Source organism: Aricia agestis, chromosome 1 (genome assembly GCF_905147365.1).
Source record: "Aricia agestis chromosome 1, ilAriAges1.1, whole genome shotgun sequence".
NCBI classification, from domain to species: domain Eukaryota; kingdom Metazoa; phylum Arthropoda; class Insecta; order Lepidoptera; family Lycaenidae; genus Aricia; species Aricia agestis.
The window spans coordinates 25,298,901-25,312,888 of NC_056406.1; the positions used below are offsets into that span (position 1 = coordinate 25,298,901).

The window sequence follows — 13,988 nt, forward strand, 5'->3', positions numbered from 1 at the left end:
ACGTCTCACGCTGACGACATCTGTCAAATCCATACAAATTTACCCGTAGGCCGCGCGTTTTATAATATAACATTTTTAACTAATATATATTACATAAATATCGATGTATTCTAATTGTTTTTAAATATGTTAATAACATAAAACCAATATTAATAATGAAACTAGTATTTAAATGATATAATGAAAGTAGTATTTAAACGTTATAATGAAACTAGTAATTAAAATGTTATTTTGTACCAGTGGGCGGGTCGAAGAGTGGGGACACGTTATAAAAGACTGTTATTGACGTGTTCCGACACTATTTTTGCTCGAGTCGTGATCGAAGAAGCATCTCTGTTTGACGTGTTAAAGATAAGTATTACTTTCTATAGCCACAATGTTTATGTGTAAAGTCATAATGTGGTATAATATAGTGATTTAACTGTTTAAGTAAATTTATGGAGGTATACCGAGCTATAAATGGGTAATAAGAAATACTTATGTTGTTTCAATGTTATGAACCTTGCTTAATGAATGCTTAAATGGATCTATAGAACTTTTATTTTATTTTCAAGCCCTTTGAATAAATGTTTTTATATGTATTACGTGGGAGAGCCATGCTTCGGCACGAATGGGCTGGCTCGACCGGAGAAATACCACGTTCTCACAGAAAACCGGCGTGAAACAGCGCTTGCGCTGTGTTTCGCCGAGTGAGTGAGTTTACCGGAGGCCCAATCCCCTACCCTATTCCCTTCCCTACCCTCCCCTATTCTCTTCCCTTCCCATCCCTACCCTCCCCTATTACCCTATTCCCTCTTAAAAGGCCGGCAACGCACCTGCAGCTCTTGCTGCACGTTGCTTTCCATCAGGTGACCCGTTTGCTCGTTTGCCCCCTTATTTCATAAAAAAAAAAAATATATTTTTTATTATACTTTTTTTGCTTTTTAGCTTTAATTTATAACACGCGCGGCTTACGACTGTCGCGTTACACGGTACCTGACATAATTATACACAACAAAAGGTACCATCGAGGAAATTGAATTCTAGGCAGTTGACAGACCAACGTCATTTGGTCGGATCATGTCAATTTAATGTTAATTGTGATCTGTCGGCTGGGTTTGACGTAACGCGACAAAACTACGTAGGTCCCCATCTGCCTAGGAATCAACTTCTCTGATAGTACATTGTGTGTTATAATTCAATGTGTTGTGCATTTGACCAGCAAAATACGGCAAGTAGATAAAATGTAATGTGAGACGCGTCTCAATACCACTGCCAAATGCTATAGAGAGCTTAGTAATTGTGATGGCAATCATGTCCATCCATCATGAGCCAATGTAAAAAGAAACCCATGGGATGGGATACACGTTTATACGTGGGAGAGCCATGCTTTGGCATTAATGGGCCGGCTCAACAGGAGAAATACCACGTTCTCACAGAAAACCGGCGTGAAACTGCGCTTGCGCTGTGTTTCGCCGAGTGAGTGAGTTTACCGGAGGCCCAATACCCTACCCTTTTCCCTTCCCTACCCTCCCCTATTACCCTATTCCCTCTTAAAAGGCCGGCAACGCACCTGCAGCTCTTCTGATCCTGCGAGTGTCCCGTTTGCTCGTTTGCCCCCTTATTTCATAAAAAAATACACATTTCCTAATCGACACAAAATATCTACAAAGTACTACCACATCTCACGCCTTAGCCATAGCCAGTCATTTCCAACAATCGGAAGAAGTACGTAATGGAATTGCGAGGGACGAAGACAATTCAATTCGTCTTAAAGTATCTCTATTCCGATTGGATTCAGCCGCGAGTGCCCATTGAAATTCTAAAGACACCCCGACGAATCAATTACCGGCGACATTCAAATGGGGGAGGGAGGTGGGGGGTAGGGGTGTCTGATCTGTTAGTGCGTGTGATAGAATGTCAGCCAATATGCTTCCGCCCTTTGAGCTCTTTGTATGTGAAACTGCAGCTTTTAGTTATAAGGATGTCGTTTGTTAACCTTTCTAGTTGTTTTTAAGTTAGTTATCCTCGAAGTCTTTTTTTTCTTTATGTTGGTGGCATAAAGTAAAAAAGAAAACGGTCAAGTGCGAGTTGGACTCGCCCATGAAGGGTTCCGCAGCAGCAGTAAGGTTTATTTCTATGAAATTAAAATGTTTTTGATTTATTTTTATATTTCAGTTGATTTAATCAAAGTTAAATTGAGGTTTACCATTTATGACGTATAAAAATACTACTTGCTAGATCTCGTTCAAACCAATTTTCGTTGGTAGTTTTTATAGTAATGTACATCATATTATATTTTTTTAGAATTATCATGCCCCTACTTTAGAAGTTAGAGGGGGGGGGGGGGGGGACACATTTTACCTCTTTGGAAGAGTCTCTCTCGCAAACTATTCAGGTTAGAAAAAAATGATACTAAAAACCTCAATATAATTTTTAAAGACCTATCCATAAATACCCCACACGCATAGGTTAGATGAAAAAAAAATTTTTTTGTTTCAGTTGTACCTATGAGGACCCCTAAAATTTTTAACATTTTTTTCCATTTTTGTATCAAAATCTTAATGCGGTTCACAGACTACATCTACTTACCAAGTTTCAATAGTAGCTCTTATAGTTTCGGAGAAAAGTGGCTGTGACATACGGACGGACAGACAGACAGACATGACAAAACTATAAGGGTTCCGTTTTTTGCCATTTGGCTACGGAACCCTAAAAATATATGCCTGATATATACAATTCCTGCATTGGAAAACATTATAACCCGTATTATTTACTGCTGTATCTAAGGTTATTATGTAAATAGCAGATCTCGTCGCAACAGGATATTATAATGGCCAGATCCGACGATTCTGAGGAACCTCCGCCCCCGCCCCCCACCGCGTAACTCAATACGCAACTTGGACGCCCCTGGAGGATAGGGTTGGGACGTGTTGTCGATGAAATTGATACTTTGATTATATTTTAAACTTAAAAAATGGCAAAATACGGATGCCCCCGAAAGATAGAATGGGTTGTCACTTCCTAACGAGTTATTGATAGAACTGAAAAAATATAATAAATCTTGTAAACATTTTAAAAAGCAAATTACGAAACTTTTTGGGTTCCCATTAGGCCCAAACGCTTCGTCTTCCCTTCTTGATTATGAATATGGATAAGTATCATTTGTTTCTGTCTCACTTTGTTTAACTTCAAATAAATAAGTAATAACTAATAACACAACTACAAATAAATAAGTAAAGCATAAAACTTACCCGACTTAAAGTAGTTGTATAATATGTTGCACATTGTACTCGTCAAAATTTAATCAGCAATTTATTATTATTGGTTATTTCCAAGATAGATTCGAATGAAGCGGTCTATAAATAAATATTATATTTATCACCTAAATCCACGCTAAGCTCAAAGCATGATTTTAATTCTTTTTAACTGATTAGTTATCAAAGCTGAAACGTAAGTCAGAAAATAAAAACATGGATTTATTTAATGTTGTAGACGATTATTGATGATATTTTAATAATAAATATTTAAAAATTATAAAAGAATTGTGTAGAAAATTTACTCTATCTTTCTTTTTATTACGTTATCAATTTTTAATTAAGATTATCAGGTACGTCCGTTTTATCGCAAAGCTATCGACATTTCCCCTCCCTAGTGGACTCACGAAACTGTAAACGGATTCGGCGTCTCAACTAAGCGACAGTTTTAAAATAACTCCTCCCCTAACTTAATTCCGATGCGTCTAACTCTCACCGTTCGTGCCATCTTCATGTAAATTCGACAAAGATAACCCTGCAGGCGCCCTCGAGGACTCCGCATTATGTTTCCTCCCTTTTTCGTCGTCGCCAACAGCAAAAACATATTTGTTTTGTTGTTCGCTTGAAGAATTTCATCTTATAAATGACGTGACGGTTTTTTCGATGCGAACCATGTGTCGCTAGGTGCGCCGTGCGAGTTATGTAAAGTATTGGGAATCTATCCTAATATGATAATAAATTGCTTACAACTCAGTATATCAAGTATTTACTTGACAGGGAATAAGTTTTCAGTATAATAGTATACTGAGCTATTTGAAGGAGTTAATATTGTGTAGTGTTTGAATACTTTGTAGTTTGTTGGATTGAAAAATGGTTTATCAAAATATTTTCTTGTATTTAAAATATGATTTAAATAATTTTAATCTGTCCTATGCATCTACAGAATGTTTTTAATTCAGGACTTTCCGTGAATAATTAGGTTACTTTTTCATCAACTTTCATACTTGAAAAAAATCTGGTGTTTCATACAATCGGTGCTCTATGTATCGTTGTTAATATAAGAAAACTTTATTGCAACCACTAATCTAATTAAAAACTCTACTGCTTTATACAAACAGTGCTCTATAATTTGTTTTCCGAGTGCTAGGTAATGCATTTAATTATTAATTAATTATCTATGGACGCTTCACACCACGTCAGTCTAGCCCCGTGCTCAGTACCTGAAGGACTTGTTTTACGGATACCAGACAACGGAAATATATTTAATACTTTTATACTATACATATATTTAAGATTGTTATTATATGATACACATATTTAATACACATCCATGAGCTTGAGCTACCAACAGAGCTACAGAGTCTGACGTCGTCATCGTTAATGCCTATTAAAATCTTATTTAAGTAAACCTACTTAAAAATACGCCTTGATGTTTCGACTCGATTCTGTTAAAGGGATATGTTGACTGAAATAAGAATTTGCATTCGCAATCATATTGCCATGTTCCCTCTTGTCTCTACATTTTGGGCTCTATCACGGGGGTATACGGTTGTATTTTGCTTGGTTTAGGAGATCAGGTGCGACAAGAGGAGACACGGAGCAATTTGAATAAATTCGATAGGATGGCCATTGTGGAGGGATGGTATTGGAAAGTGATATCCGTGATGATACCCACATCGGTCGGATTATGAGAGGATAAATAAATTGTTAGAAGGAAATCTAATATGGAAAGAAAGTCTACCTTTTGTTAAAAGACGTACAGTTAGCTAAGAAATATTATTTTAAAATAATGTTATAATTTAAGAATTGAATGATTTAAGAATATAAAATATGTATACAGGCTGTAACAAAAATAAGTGATAAAACTTTAGGATGTGTACGTGTTCCTTGTATAGAGTTCACTGTGAAAGTAGCAGCGCTGGAAGACCAACATTTTTTTTCACTTTTGTATGGGGAAACTCGTGACGCTCGGACCATTGCTCATACAAAAGTGAAAAATTTTTCGTCTTTAAGAGCTGCTACTTTCACAGTGAATTCTCTACAAGGAACACGCACACATCCTAAAGTATTATCACTTATTTTTGTTACACACTGTATATCTAATATAAAGCCCGTCACAGACTTAGCTATAATATATATTAGTATACCGTACTATAATATATATTATAGTAGCTACCAGAAATATATATTATAGCTGAGTGTGCGGTCACGCGAAAATTAGTATAGAAAATATATTATAGTAATATGCCTAGCTATTAAAATATTAATGTATATTATAGCTAAGTCTGTGACGAGCTTTATAATAGTTTTTCTATTTTTATAGTTATGTATCGTTAAGAAAACTATAGTGAACGACAATACAAGTTCGCAGTTAGACATTGGTCCAAATGTCAAAATAAGTAGGTAGTTTAACTAGATTATGATGTACCATCGAAAAAATTGATTCCTAGGCAGTTGACGTACCCACGTCGTTTAGTCGGCTTATGTTTGGCTTATGTCAATTCAATGTTAGCTGTGATCGGTCGGATGGGTTTGACTTAGCGCGACCAAATTTTGTACGTGGGAGAGCCATGCTTCGGCACGAATGGGCCGGCTCGACCGGAGAAATACCACGTCCTCACAGAAAACTGGCGTGAAACAGCGCTTGCGCTGTGTTTCGCCGAGTGAGTGAGTTTACCGAAGGCACAATCCCCTACCCTATTCCCTTCCATACCCTCCCCTATTCCCTTCCCTACCCTCCCCAATTACCCTATTCCCTATTAAAAGGCCGGCAACGCACCTGCAGCTCTCTGATGCTGCGAGTGTCCATGGGCGACGGAAGTTGCTTTCCATCAGGTCACCCGTTTGCTCGTTTGCCCCCTTATATCATAAAAAAAAAAAACTTAGGTCCGCCATCTGCCTAGGAATCAACTTCCCTGATAGTACATGGATTAGGAGTCGTAGGTGGATACTCGTTGTGCCTCTTACACACTGCGACTTTAAACAGCGATGCAGTCGCGCGTTTTTGAAACGCGCAATAGCATATTCGCGACACCAGCCATTTTTGTATCGATGCTGTCGTGCGTTAGTATCGAATATCGATACAGGTGCGCGCACACGCACGACACCATAGACTTTTGCATTGATTTTGCTTCTGTATCGCGACAGCATCGCTACTGTCTTGCGACTGTATCGATAAAGTAGCGCAAGTTTGTAAAGGTGGACCATTTACGACTGCATCGATGCTGCATCGCGTCAGCGTGGCGACTGCATCGCTGATAAAAGTCGGAGTGTGTAAGGAGCCTTAAGCGTGTACATAATTATTATAATGTTCCAATTAATACAAAAGGCAAGGTTCCACCGAGATTTGAACTCGGATCGCTGGATTCAAAGTCCAGAGTGCTAACCATTACACCATGGAACCTGATGACTAATCAGATGAATCGACTCACCTCTATTGGCCATTGACCTCTGAAGGTCACGAGGTCAAGTGTAAAGTTATCCTTTCACTTTGGCCAAAGTCTCTGTAAGATCAAAATCTGATTAAATCAAAGTTAATTAGAGTTTTTAAGTTTATTTTTTTATCAGTAAGAATCGTAATCAATGTCAATCGACAAAGGAATCAAGAAAAATAAATTACTAATTGCCATACAGGCTTAGAGCCCTCGTAGACTGCAGACTTTTAGTCGGCCGATAGTTTGATCGAAAGCTTAAGCTTAGAAGCTCCATGTCGCTCCAATTTGTATGAACACGAGCGTGTCTCTTTTTACATACAGCGCTTTAGTGATAGGAATACCCGTATGCGCGGAATCGATTCGAAATTCGCTCTTGTGACGTCACAGTAGGTATGAAAAAAGTGACACGCTCGTGTTCATACAAATTGGAGCGACATGGCGCTTCTATCTTGATCTATTTCTGTGGTTTGTACGATAGTCGGCCAACTTGAAATTGTAATCAGTACGACGATGTATGAAGGTGCACACTAAACGATTTGTATCGGCCGATAATAATGCAATGTACTGAAACCCCAATTTGGTCAAACTATCGGCCGACAAAAAGTCTGTTTAGTCTGCGGGGGCTCTTAGTGTAGAAGTCGTCATCACCACCTTTCCTTTTGGCTTTGTTTCAGTTTTTTTAAGCGAAGAAGTGTCCGGTTCCATGGTGTAATGGTTAGCACTCTGGACTCTGAATCCAGCGATCCGAGTTCAAATCTCGGTGGAACCTTGACTTTTTGTAGGATAACTTCCTATTCCATTCTTTTTCGCCTACACTGTCTGAACATCTACAAAAAGTCAAGGTTCCACCGAGATTTGAACTCGGATCGCTGGATTCAGAGTCCAGAGTGCTAACCATTACACCATGGAACCGGACACTTCTTCGCTTAAAAAAACTGAAGCAAAGCCAAAAGGAAAGGTGGTGATGACGTATTTTTTCGATGCGACATCGTGGCCTCTAGCCGATAAACACATACGAACATGAAAAGAAACATTTCGCCCATGAACGTTGTCGTGCTTACTCTACAAAGCGTCACGAATCGCGATGATGGTCAGCAAGAAGACAGTTATATAAGCAGCTTTTCCACGTTATACAAGCGATCACAAACTTAGAGAGGAGCATTTTTTAATGTCCGTGGTCGTCGATATTGGAGACAGCTGATGAGATTACGCACGATTCTTTATGCCTTATTTCCATTAGTTTGTCCAACATACCCTTATAAGGTAACACTCTTTTCTCTAATTTCGATTAGTACCTGCGTGTCCGGTAATTGTTAATGTTGAATAAATAATAAATCGCATCGGCAAATCTTGAATCTCCCGGGGCCGCCGTCGTCGGGGACCCGACATATATTATTCACATAGTGATTGCGTAACGCGGCTCCTGCATAATATATCTCCGGTCATCTCCGGCTGTTCCGGCTATTCCAGCCGGACAGGGCGCGGACTCCGACTTGTGATGACAAAATCATTTCGTTTCCTTTTAGCTATAGTTAGATAAAGAGGCGAAACTAAAATCATACATGTTACAAAACCTCCTTTGACTCTATTGCCGAATTCGTAACTCTCATTAGCTTTGTCCACATTGTGCCTTTTTCTGTTCGTCAAGGGCATGCGTTATAGCGCAGTCAATAGCGAACATGAGGCATGCCCGCAACGCATGCCCTCTGACCTTATCCAAAACTTCAAAAATGACAATATTGGCGTTGCGTTCCTTGACGCATTTAATTATTGAATGCGCCAATATGAAAGTTGATGACGAAAATTGAAGATGAAAGTGGACAGTGTGGACATAGCTAATCACCATCTCATCTCCATTCGATGGCTAAGGTAAGGTAAGGTAATTTTCCCATTTTTTTTTCAGTATCTGAATTAAAATACCAATAGATGCATGATGCAATCTATAGTGATCAATTCGGTGTTTTAGCTACTACATTTACCTCTATCAAAACTCAACTAAACTCGCTCACTAACCAGTACTTTTAAAACCGGATCTTCAAATTATGTATTCCTAAATCTACTACTCTTTAAGCCCGTCACAGACTTAAGCTATAATATATATTAATATATTTATAGCTGGACATATTTTCTATACTAAATCCACATGCCACAGAAATATATATTATAGCTGAGTGTGTGGTCACGTGAAATTAGTATAGAAAAAATATATTAATATGCCGAGCTATAAGTGAAAAGGCGAGTAAAGCCCGTCACAGACTTAGCTATAATATATATTACTATATATTATAGCTAAGTCTGTGACGGGCTTTACTCAGCAGGTATTTATTAATAATGTAGCTACATTTGAATAGGTGTACCGTATTCAATTATAAAATATAGTTCAACAAAAAACGACTTTCACTTTCATTGAGCTGTATATCGGTTCCATGGTGTAATGGTTAGCACTCTGGACTTTGAATCCAGCGATCCGAGTTCAAATCTCGGTGGAACCTTCTTTTGTCTTTTGCACTGGAACATACAACAATACCCTTTAAGGAACCTATTAGACTTAGATATAGGTGACATGGTCAGGCGTTCAAGCGGTCAGTTTTGCGTTATTTGTGTTGTATTACGTTACATGGTCTCACAGAGGGGGCGTTCTGACCGCGTCATAATTTCTCCTGTGTGACTGACCGTCTGAACGTAGAATGCGATCGCAGAACGCTCGAACGCGTGACCCCTCTTTGTCTGATAGGTCCAGCTACGATATACTTCATAAGTCAAGATGTTTTTCTTTATTCGTGTCTTTCGGCCTTAATTCTATCGATATTAATTATCTCAATCGCCCAAAAGAAAAATAAATCCGTAATGTATAAATAATGTGGCAGAAGTTAAAATAGCTCCCACACCGGTTTCGGTGACGGTGGCCGGTTTCATTGAAACCAGGCCAGCTACGCAGGAGTAATTTTATAGTGCCCAAGTGTGTGCGCAGTACACAAGAGCACTCTCTATTCCTTTACTCTCATAACCCAGTGGGACGGTAGACCGACACGACCGGCGAAAGATCAGGCGCAGGACCGACTTTTTACATGCCCATCCGACGCATGGATCATCTTACTTGTCAGACAATCAGGTGATCAGCCTGCATTGTCCTAACCAAACTTGGAAATAACATGTTTCCAACGCGGGAATCGAACCCACGACCTCCCGAGTCAAGAGCCGCGCTCTATACCACTAGACCACGGAGGCGTTGGCAGAAGTTAAACTACATTTAGGGCCCGTTTCACCACTTCCTGATAAAGTACCTGATAGGCTATCCACAACGTTTTTGACAGATTCTCCACACTCTATCTGTGAAGTTAAGTAGTGGATAGCCTATCAGACACTTATCTGGAAGTGGTGAAACAGGCCCTTAGAATCCAAAATGAAGCTATCAACGCTTAAAAAGTTTCTCTGAAAATGACCAACTTTCGTTAGCAAAATTTTCACTCAAAATGACCAAATTACGTCAGCAAACTCAGAATCCGTCCCCGCAACAATAGCCCCCCGGTACTGCGTGCTAACAGGCGTTTAGCGTCCGTCCGTCCGCTCCCCGGCTGTCCGTTTTATTTCCAAATCCAACATTTTTTGTGTGGACGCGCGGTAATCAAATATACTGCCGGCCGAATTATTTATGAAGGCCTTACGCAAGTCCTTTGAGCTGATCATCACCGTAAGCTCTTTGTTTCGGGAAGTATATTGAATTTGACTTTAATCCGTACTAATATTGTAAACACGAAAGTCTGTCTTTTTGTTACGTTTTCACGCTTAGGGTGGGTTGCACCAGAGGCGTGGTTATAGTTACAGATATGGTTAACGCTAACTTTAACTTTAACCTTAACTTTGACCACAGAATTTGACAGATGAAAGCTGGTCCGACAAGGCTTTAAATGAACGTGGGCGGGGGGCACTGCTGGTAAAGGAGAAATGTCAGAAATGGCGTTTTTGTATGATGACAGCGTTAGTTCTTTTTTCGCCACGTTCATTTAAACCCTTGTCGAGCTCAAGGTTATCGTTAAATATGGCATCCATTATTGACTTTAACCAAAGATTTGACATTTTGCATTGTAGTTAAAGTAATAGTTAAAGTTACAGTTATAGTTAAAGTAGGTTGGTGCAACCCACCCTAAAGCTGCTATAGTTAGTAGCTAATAGCAATACTAAGTCCTGGGAAGCTAGGGAAAGGACAGAATATTTTCCTTACCACGCCTAACTATCACATACTATCTTGGAATGCCTCACGCACGCTATAAAGGTACGTTAATAATACGACAAGTCGCAGCTAGATGTTTGCATCTTCAATACGTTTTCAAAAAGTATAGCGCATTTGGTGATAAAACATTTACCAAAAATGCTGCCCTACACTCCATCACTATGTGCGCGTACGTTATCACCTCGGAGCTCAAGCGAGGGCTAGTGATGGCTACAAAAAAACTGATACTGAAGCAAAAAAATTTGCAGCGCCCACCACTTACCTTACAGCAAACTTAACCTGAACGATGTATAGATACGTTATCTCTACTCACTACTATAGAATATGACAGAGTGTGGAGTGTATCCCAGTAATAGAGAAGTCATTAAATTAACGAGCAATCGATCACTGAGGACAAACAACGCGATCAAACAGAGCGCGAATCAACTGATTGTCCCGTAATCAGCGTTATTAAAAACTGATCGAGGGAACTAACCATCCACCATATTATGATAGTTATAGATAATCAACTTTCGGAAATAGTAATCTTTATTTCCTTGAGATAAAAGTCACGTTAAAGGTCACCGGCGATGTTGCCGTATGAAATGCGTTCCGTTTGCTGGTATATCCGAGATCCTTATAACGCAATTAAAGTTAAATAAATGAACTGAGGTTTGGGGTTCGGACAGGTTGGTCTATAACTAGACTCGTCTAGTATTGCAAATACTAGACGAATAAAAAAACAAGAAATGAACTACTAGCTTAGTATCAAAATGTTTTACTTGGGACTTAGGAGCTTTTGCCTTTTTAACCGACTTCCAAAAAGGAGGAGGTTACATGTTCGGCTGTGAATATATTTTTTTATTTTAACTCCAGAGCGTAAAGCACACATTTGACATTACTTCTGAGAAGTAAGTTGCTTCGATAATATTTTTAAATGTAAGTATTGTACTTGTACTATTATCTATTCTATGGTATTGTTTAAAATTATCTGCAGCTGATATTATATTTTGTATGTGTGACTGTTAACAAATTGTAATAACTAATAAGATACGTAGAATAATATGCAGGTGTGTTATTCTACGTAAGTATAGTACCGTACGCGATGGTTTACTAGGTAAGTAACTAAAAAGAGTGAAATTATTATTAAAAAAAAAAATTTAAACCGGCTTCCAAAGTAAAAACAATAATAACATCCATATTATATGAACTAAAAAATATTAAACAATTTTTCCTATCTAATAGTGTCTTTTTCCGAATTCGGCTAAACCTCAACTATTTCTGTACTCAATCTTCATCATTTTGAAGTCGGTACCAGTTCCAAAAGTTTCAAATATTCTGGCAGACTGAAGATTCAGCTATATCTGGTACCGACTTCAAAATGATGAAGATTGAGTACAGAAATAGTTGATTTTTAGCCGAATTCGGAAAAAGACACTATTAGATAGGAAAAATTATTTAATACTTTTTAGTTCATATAATATGGATGTTATTATTGTTTTTACTTTGGAAGTCGGTTTTAATTTTTTGTTAAAAATAATAATACTAGGTAAGTATTAAGTATGTTATATTTATCAATGATGAATTCTCTTGTCGTAATATTCTTCCAAGGATTTTTTTAAAAGGTTCTCGGTATAATTGAAATTATAATAATTTTTCGATCAACCTTCAATAAGATATCCCGCCTCCGCGCTTAAAATGTTCTAATCTCCCAATTTCATCAACTCAAACATGATACCGGAGTTTTTACATTATCTGTGGCAAAAATAAACATGTCCGTAATAATTTGCTAATCCCTGCTTCGGGTAGGGGTCCCCGGGTTCCCGAGTAACCGGAGACGGTAAATCGCGTTACTTCGCCTCGCCATTCGACGATAATGGAAGAATTAAGTTGACGCTCATTTACATAATAACCGCCTTATTATCGATATTGATGTATCAGTTTACACGGAATAAGGGTACTTACTTTTTGGGGAATGCATTTTTATTTTTTAACCGACTTCTAAAATAAGGGGGTTTCTTTGTTAATTTCTTTGACAAAAAAAATATTGAATAAATAATTGATGGAAAAATTGACAGCGCCGCACACATTTCACATTTGGTATTCGATAACGTTACCACAACGTTACGATTAAATAGAGTAAGAGCGGGGCAGCCTGATAAAAGCTGAAAGTTTATCAGTTGTACTTGACCGCGCCCTATAGAAGTAAGAACGAGCAGCTACTAAGGAGTAAGCCATTACACTTGATGCCTGTCGTCTTAGGTCGATGGTCTAAACTCTATATTGTAGACCACTCTTGCAAAGTCTGCGCGAATGGTCTCTGACAGTCCATGCTCATTGCTCACCCTTTGTATATTCTGATGGCGTGGTCGCAGCATCGCCAAACTAGCATTGCTTAGAATAGAAAACATCAATGTGTGAGAACATAGTACAAGAGCTCACGACAGCTAGTTAACGTTATTTTATGCAGTTTTTATTTCTATTTTTGAAATGCATATTCAGACATTGGACGAAACTCTATGTTTTCAATAACGTACCTTTAGTGTAAAAATAAGGCTATTTTAACGTATTTATTATTTTATTATGATAGCCATTAAACAGAATTATAAGACTAAGGTAAAATCTAATTTTAATTTTGTGTAAACTAAGAAAATATGAAGGTTTATAAAAGTTAATTTAAGAGTTTAAAGAAAAACAAGGATTTATGACTGTATTAATTGTATATTTAAGTGATTACTTACAACATATACGGTACCACGATTGCACGGTTGTCTTTTACTTATAAATACGAACTATATATATATTACAATATTTACAAATATATTTAACATTGTACTAAATAATCGGAGGATAAAGTAATTCTTGCGAAATATTATGTCACACGGTAATAAAAAATAGGAATGATAATACAATTTTCTTTGGTAAAATGTCTAAATAACTTTTAAACATATTGGTTTTAAAATAATAATAAAAAATATTATGCTTTAACAAACTTTGTTTTTTACTTTAAAAATTTCTATTTTTAACATACTTTTATTTATTGTGAAAAATAATGCTACATAAGCCTAGTTTGATTAAGAGATCGTATACATTTTACATATTATGGAA

The 13,988-nt window shown here is 37.7% G+C and overlaps 4 non-coding genes across 4 annotated transcripts; 2 read left to right on the plus strand and 2 right to left on the minus strand.

Annotated features, from left to right (window-relative positions):
- Positions 1 to 6,567: 6,567 nt before the first annotated feature.
- On the minus strand, positions 6,568 to 6,639 carry Trnaq-uug. Its single transcript has one exon. It is a non-coding gene; the product is annotated as a tRNA-Gln (tRNA).
- A 728-nt stretch (positions 6,640 to 7,367) lies between these two features.
- Positions 7,368 to 7,439, plus strand: Trnaq-cug. Its single transcript has one exon. It is a non-coding gene; the product is annotated as a tRNA-Gln (tRNA).
- A 71-nt stretch (positions 7,440 to 7,510) lies between these two features.
- On the minus strand, positions 7,511 to 7,582 carry Trnaq-cug. Its single transcript has one exon. It is a non-coding gene; the product is annotated as a tRNA-Gln (tRNA).
- Positions 7,583 to 9,090: 1,508 nt separating this feature from the next.
- Trnaq-uug lies at positions 9,091 to 9,162 on the plus strand. The gene has a single exon. It is a non-coding gene; the product is annotated as a tRNA-Gln (tRNA).
- Positions 9,163 to 13,988: the final 4,826 nt, after the last annotated feature.